Source organism: Gekko japonicus, unplaced genomic scaffold (assembly GCF_001447785.1).
Source record: "Gekko japonicus isolate JY-2015 unplaced genomic scaffold, Gekko_japonicus_V1.1 scaffold3949, whole genome shotgun sequence".
In the NCBI taxonomy this organism is placed as follows: domain Eukaryota; kingdom Metazoa; phylum Chordata; class Lepidosauria; order Squamata; family Gekkonidae; genus Gekko; species Gekko japonicus.
The window spans coordinates 22656-29988 of record NW_015163729.1 but is presented as its reverse complement, the minus strand read 5'-3'; positions in this window follow the sequence as shown (position 1 = coordinate 29988).

Here is a 7333-nt window from a genome sequence, read left to right as displayed (position 1 = left end):
GGCAGGGAGGAAGCAACTTACCCTCCCTCTTCTCCTGCCTCCTCCTGGCTGAATGAGGGCCGGAAGCGGGGCGGCCGGAAGCAGGGGGCGGGGCTTCGTCATGTGCCCCGCCCCCCCGTACCTCACCCGGGGGAACTGCGATCCCCCGCGAAATGACCTCTGGGGAAAGCCCAGTGGTTGCGTCGGGTGGCATTCGCCTTTTTATCAGTACGTTCTCGTGTTTGATCTGGGCTCAAGCGAAGCTCTCTTCTACCCTGTGAAAAGGGCACGGGGGAAGGGGAAATCCAGCTCTGCACCCACCCCAAGAATGAAAGTAGCTACAGAGTGTTATGAGATGGGGGGGCACATTCCGTCATGATATTCGGAGGCCCCGATAATGTGGTGGCGGAAAGGGCCATCAGGTCGCAGCCGACTTATGGCAACCCTGTAGTTTCTGCTGTTGGGTGTGGCCTATTATGCTAATGAGTTCCTGCTGGGCGTGGCCAACTTGGGAGCCAGCCGGAACTCCGTTCCTGTGCGTTCCTGCCCCAAAATAGCCCTGCCCGTAGCCAGGATTTTGTGTCTTGTGGGGCAATTTTCTTTCCCCCCTGGTGGGACTGGTGGGCTGCCATTATTTTCCTGTCTCCAAACAACTGGCTGTCGTTATTCTCGCACTTTCGAGACCTTTGCGACAGCCATGTAAGGTAGACCGGCGGGATTAACCTCTATTTCAGATGTTAAAGGTTACAAAAAATAAAAAATCTTCTGGGGGAATCTTGTGGAGCCGGCCCCTGAAGGAAGGGGGCAGAGCCCCGAACAGCACCCCCTGTAGTTATGGGCCTGATCCAGATGCTAACCAGAGTTGACCCTGCTTAGCTTCCGAGACCTGATGAGATAAAGGTAAAGGTAAAGGTTCCCTTGCTCGAAAGCCAGTCGAATCCGACTCTAGGGTTACGGTGCTCATCTCCATTTCCAAGCCGAAGAGCCAGCGCTGTCCGAAGACGTTTCCGTGGTCATGTGGCCGGCATGACTAAACACCAAGGTGTACGGAACGCTGTTCCCTTCCCACCGAAGTGGTACCTTTTTATCTACTTGCAATTTCTTACTTTCGAACTGCTAGGTTGGCAGGAGCTGGAACTAGACAGGGGAGCTCACTCCGTCATGCGGCACACCCGGGTCTCGAACTGCTGAACTACTGACCTTCCACAGCCTGCAGTTCAGCGTCTTAACCACTTGAGCCACCGCAGCTCCAGGGTAGGTACACAGAGGTAAACTGCCAACATGTGTGAGAAATGTGGAAAGAACACAGTGTCACTGTGCCTGCCTAAATATCTTTGCCATGTCTCTTGGGTCCAGGAAAGGGCTGCCTATATATGGGCAGGCTTGGAGAAAAGGAATTACCAGAGTGCAAGATCTCGCAAGGGGCTTTGGCGACACCCAGCTTTCGTTCTGCACGCACCTCGTTGTCCCCACAGAGAAGCACATAGGAAGATGGGACAGGTTGAGGAGGAGGAAGAAGAAGAAGAAGAAGAAACTGGATTTAAACCCTCCAGTTTACTACCTGGAGGAGTCGCAGAGTGGCTTACAATCTCCTTCCCCTTCCCCTCCCCACAACAGACACCCTGTGAGGTGGGGGGGGGAGGCTGAGAGAGCTCTTTCGAGAACTGCTCCTGAGAGAACAGCTCTGAAAGACCTTGTGACTGACCCAAAGTCACACCGGCGGCTGCATGCGGAGAAGTGGGGACTCAAACCTCATTCTCCCAGATTAGAGTCCGCACACCTAACCACTACACCAGACTGAGAACATTCGTGCGACTGCGTTTTGCTGCTCTTAACCCCCCCCCCAACACACACACACACAAACTGAAGAAGGAAAGACGCTAAGATGTTGGCACCCTTTGTAGAAATAGTGTGCACGCAAAAAGAATGAATGCACTGAGGACTCTGATCCTGCCATTATTCTGTTGGAATACCAGGTTCGGGGAGCCACACAGAATATGGTAAAAAGGTAAAGGTTCCCGTGCTCGAAAGCCAGTCGAATCCGACTCTAGGGTTGCGGTGCTCATCTCCGTTTCAAAGCCAAAGAGCCAGCGCTGTCCGAAGACGTTTCCATGGTCATGTGGCCGGCATGACTAAACACCAAGGCACACGGAACGCTGTTACCTTCCCACTGAAGCGGTACCTGTTTATCTACTTGCAATTTCTTGCTTTTGAACTGCTAAGTTGGCAGGAACTGGAACTAGAGACAGGAGCTCACTCCGTCATGCGGCACACTCGGGTCTCAAACTGCTGAACGAACGACCTTCCACCGCCTGCAGTTCAGCGTCTTAACCACTTGAGCCACCGCAGCTCCCAGAATATGGTATCAGGTTTTTTGTTTTATTTATTGAAACAAAGGCTGAAATTCTCACAAGAGCTGGATTTTGTACAGAATATGGTATCAGGTACAAAATCCAACTCTTGTGAGAATTTCAGCTCTTGTTTCGATAAATAAAACAAAAAAACCAAGATCCTTGCCCCTTTTGGCTGCTTAGGTACAACTGAAAGCACGCAGGCAGTTTCGGAAGCCAGAGGTAAATCATGTTCATCAGTGGCTCGGGTGCAATTGCACTGCTTCCCTTGCATAGCCCCGGGCTCCCTCCAAGGGACCGGCACAATCAGAATTCTGCAAATGAGTAATAATATGTCCACACCCAGCGCCTGTTTCCAGAGACAGTCTTCTTCCCTGTGCGCACAAAGCCCTGCCCCGGGGCATAACTTTTTGAAGCTTGCAAGCATGCAAGGAGGGTTCCAGGGCACAGCCGGGCACGCAAGCAGGTCCGCGGCACGTCCCGCTTGAGCATTCCAGAGGGTGGGGTCCGGGCGGGGGCCGCCGTCCCACGGAGCCCCTTCTGCTCTTTCCCGTGTCACGTTCAGGGGGTGCCTTCCCCTCCGTGAGAAACGGCAGGGACCAAATGCCCGGCTATGAATAGCCGCGGCCTTTCACTGGCTGGGGAGACCACCCCCCAAATCCCTTGGGTGGCTAAAAAAAGACCCCGGTCCAGAAATAGCAGCAGGACCAGAGCCGGAGCAAGGCCTTTCCGAGCTCCTTTCCCTCGACTCTCTGCCGTGCCTCTCGAAGGATAAAAGAGACAAAAGAGACGACGAGGGTGCCCTGGGGCAGGCGGTTTATCTCCCTGCCTCCCTGGGCCGCCATGGGAGCAACCAATCGTCTCAGCTTCAGAGCCATGCTCCAGCACCCCCGGACATGCTCAACGGAGCCAGTTAATTAACACGGAGGGAGGGGGGACGGGAGGGGGGCTTGCCTGGGGTGGGAGACGCCCAGAGGAGTGAAACTCCAGTAAGGGAAAGGGGAGCCACAAAGAGAAGCTCAGAGCCAGGATCTTTTAGTTCCGTCCCCAGCTCTGAAAGGAAGACAGGATCGAAGAAGGGTTTGCTCCTGGAACTCTGCAGGCCGGGTTCTCGACATCAGTCCTAAAAGAGGCTGGGGTTTAAGTTCCAGGGGTCATTTTGTAGAAAAAGAGGTGCAGGAGCTCATTAGCATAATGCATTAGCATAACTCATTTGCATAGGCCACACCCCCTGACATCGCAGGAAGTGTGTCAGAAGGCAACACCCACCGCTCAGGCTCCACTGCACTGTTTTGGATTGCTAGCTAGTGGGGGGGGGGACGTGCAGATCTGCCCTCGCAGAGGAGGGAGAGCTTGTACCTGAACAAAACTTGGTCTTAAAGGTGCCACTGGACTATTTTGGGCTGGGGGGCCGAGGGGGGGGGGCTCTGCAGCTTACCTGGCTGCTTCTTGCTCTGACTGAGGGCTGCTGGGAGCAGGGGGTGGGGCTTGTTGCATGTGCCCGCCCCCTGGGCTCTTTACTGCTCCGCTCCTGTGAGCTCCTGCAGGAAATGACCCCTGGTTAACATCTGAAGGCAGGTTCGGGGGGGGGTGTCCACAAAGCATGCCGTTGGCCATGGGGATCCAGCCCCCAAACCATAGATGCAGGCAGAATAGAGTGGCTGTGGTTTCCCAGGGGAAAAATTTATGCCCTCTGTACTTGCTTGTTTTGACATAAAAGGACCACAGGCAGATCCATAGCATACCAGAAATGCAAGGTCTAGGGGGTTCAAAGGGTGCCCCAGGTCTTCTGGGGGTCCATAGGATGAGATGGCCAAAAAGAAGAAAGAGGAGGAGGAGATTGGATTATACCCTACCCTTCAGTACCCAAATCTCCTTTCCCTTCCCCTCCACACAACAGACACCCTGTGAGCTAGGTGGGGCTGAGAGAGCTCTCTCAAGGACTGCCCTTCAGAGAACAGCTCCGAGAGACCTTGTGACTGACCCAATGTCACACCAGCAGCTGCATGTGGAGGCGTGGGGAATCAGACCCGGTTCTCCCAGATCGGAGTCCGCCCTCCTAACCGCTACAACCAAACTGGCTCGCCGGAAAGAGAGGACCACTGTAGAGGAGTCAGAACGTCCGGTTCAGGTACCAGATTCTGTGGTGAGACAAGACGCTTCGGAGCCGCTCCGTTCCCGGGAGAATCTGCGTGTTTAACGGAGACTTCCACGGACGCGTGTGAGGGCAGCAGCGGAAGTGGGGGGGGAGGAAACCACTTTAATTTCTAGCCCGTGATTTGGAGAGGTTACATGCTCCGCTGGATAAACACAATGTGGCGGCGGAGGGGGGAGTGGAGCGTATGAGCAAAGGAGTCACACAGAGAGCGAGACACAGAGAGGGGAGGGTGGGAGAAAGAGAGTAGGAAAGAGCGCGGGAAAACAGGCCCGCCCCGGCCTTGGAGAGGAGGGGAGGGGAGCTGAGGCAGGTGCCGCCCGAGCCATGAAAGGCGTTCTTGTAGGACTCAAACAGGCCCCGACACACCTGAAACCGCAGCCTTCCTCCATAAAGGGGCTTTCAATGGCCTTGAAGAAAGGAAGAAACAAAGTACGGGGGGGGGCGTATTGCAGGCTCGCCTGGGCGGGACCTGGGGGGCTGCACCCTCTTGTAGGCCCCAAAGGGAGAATTGGACTCGCCTCCCGTCTCCAGTGGCGACAGTCGCCCCCCTCCAGAGGCTCTTCGAGGGCCCCCTGAAGTGGTCAAACCGGTTGTCTCCCTACGGCTGTTCAGGGATATCGAAGAGATGTTATCGGGGGAAGCGAGCAGCCAGAAGTGGAGGTGGAAGAGAGACACAGGGCCCAAAAGATGTTTCCCTGTCAACATTGGCAAGACGAGGCCCCCGGTGCCTACTCTGCGCAAGTAGCGCCATGCCACTGGAAGGGACACTCCACGAGGCAGGCCGTTTGTGCAGACGTGCCGGTGAGAGGAGAGGCGCAAAAGAAGGCCTCAGAGCCAGGCGCGACGGAATGACTCATGCCGATTAAAATGGCCAGCTTTGGCTCTATTTGGACGCCGTCTGAAAGCACGTTCACGTCGCGGGCAGTCCACGAGGCGCGTTTTCTGCGTGGATCCAGTCCACCGCCACCCTGTCTGTCTGCAAAGGGCAGGGGGACGGCGAAACCCACACGGCCTATGCGCTTTGGAGCGGCACGGTCTCGCCTCACAGAAACACAGCGGCCAAAGTGCCGCGCAAACGCCATAGCCCACAACAGTGCACCCCACTCACCCGCGCGCAGCTGAGCCACAGCCGGGTTCTCTCCGCCCGCTCCACGGATCCACTTCTCACAGAGTTAGCCAAAGCAAATTTCACACCTCCGAGGTCACCCGCACACTGTGTGTGGGCTCGCATCGGCCCGGTTCCCGAGCCAAACCACTAAAAAGTGTCACCCGACGATCCTAGCGCAACCTCTCCCCCCCAAGCCAAACCAGCAATTCCCTCCATTTTCTCTCCCCCAAGGCCGAAATCCATCAGCTTCGTATCTTATTCCCTCTCCTTCTGTTCTCTGACAGGGCCGAACTAGAAATTATGAGGGAAATGTATGGTTGCCCGTCTTCCTTTCACATTTGTTCAAACGCAGCTAAGAAGCCCCACCAATTCTCGCCCTCCAATTCACTCCCCACTGACGATTTCATCTCCCCTCCCCACACCAAATCGGGTCCCTGAATCCAGAAGGGAGATGAACGAAAACAGCCATGGGGGAGGGTGTATTTGCAGGGCAGGATCAGTGAAGCGCAGCGAAAATCATGAAGGAGACAGAATGATATCCCTTTTTACAGAGTGGGGGAAGCGATGTTAAGATAAATGGATGCTGGCAAAGGGCGGCGGCGGCAAGGGGGGGGAGATATTTACTTATTTAAAAGCCTTCCCCGCAGCCTCTCAGCCCTACGCTCCCCGGGCAGCTAGCAATAAGATACAAACATCATAAATTTAAAACACAAGATCGGAACATTTAAAAAAAGAGAGAAAAGAGTTCAGCAGCTAAAACTAAAGGGGGGGGAGATATTTACTTATTTAAAAGCCTTCCCCGCAGCCTCTCAGCCCTACGCTCCCCGGGCAGCTAGCAATAAGATACAAACATCATAAATTTAAAACACAAGATCGGAACATTTAAAAAAAGAGAGAAAAGAGTTCAGCAGCTAAAACTAATAAACGAGAATTTGATGTACTAATCCGGGGGGTGGGGGGTGGTGGAAAAGGAGACGGCTGCACGAACCAGCTGAACAGCTCGAGAAAATCGGGCAATGGTCCAGATAAATAGAAATTTTCAAAAACTTGGCGCTTAAAAGGGCAGGCACGGTGCTGAGGAGGAAAGCATGCCACGGATGAGGGGCCGCTACAGAAAAGACACTCTCTCTCTCTTTCTCATAGCCCCCTACGACTCATTTCTGAAAGATTTAAAGAGAGAGCTCAGCAGATGACCGGAAGTCTCAAAGATGCATAAAGTTGGGACGGGGCAGTTGTGGCTGCTAAAAGTGTCTAGAAATGTGCTAGAGGAAAATAATAACCGAAGAGGATTTTAAGAGCTCGGGGACTTTGAGGTATGCTCCTCCTGTTGTCAAGCTTTCCCCCATAAGCTTAAGGACTAGACACTTGATTTTTTTTAAAGCCTGAATTCTCACAGCGACGAGCGTGCCGCCACACCTCTTTTTGACTAACAGAAGCCGTGCGTTCACATGATGCTCAAGCCCCACATCAGCTCACTGCTCCCCCGCGCTGATTTTATTACCACAGATTTTAAAAAACAAGATTCTCCCATGAACTTGTATAACTAAGAGTGTGCAGAGGGGGGGGGATCCATGTGTTTACCTGTTTAAACCACCCACAACTCGGCGAGCGCAGGCGACCATTTACCAAGCGGTAAGTTCACTGTGGCAGACGGTCGGCCACATGGGGAGCCGGCCATCTGCAGCGTCTCTCACTGCCTTGCCGCAACACGACTGAGGTAAATTTTATCCCTGTCGG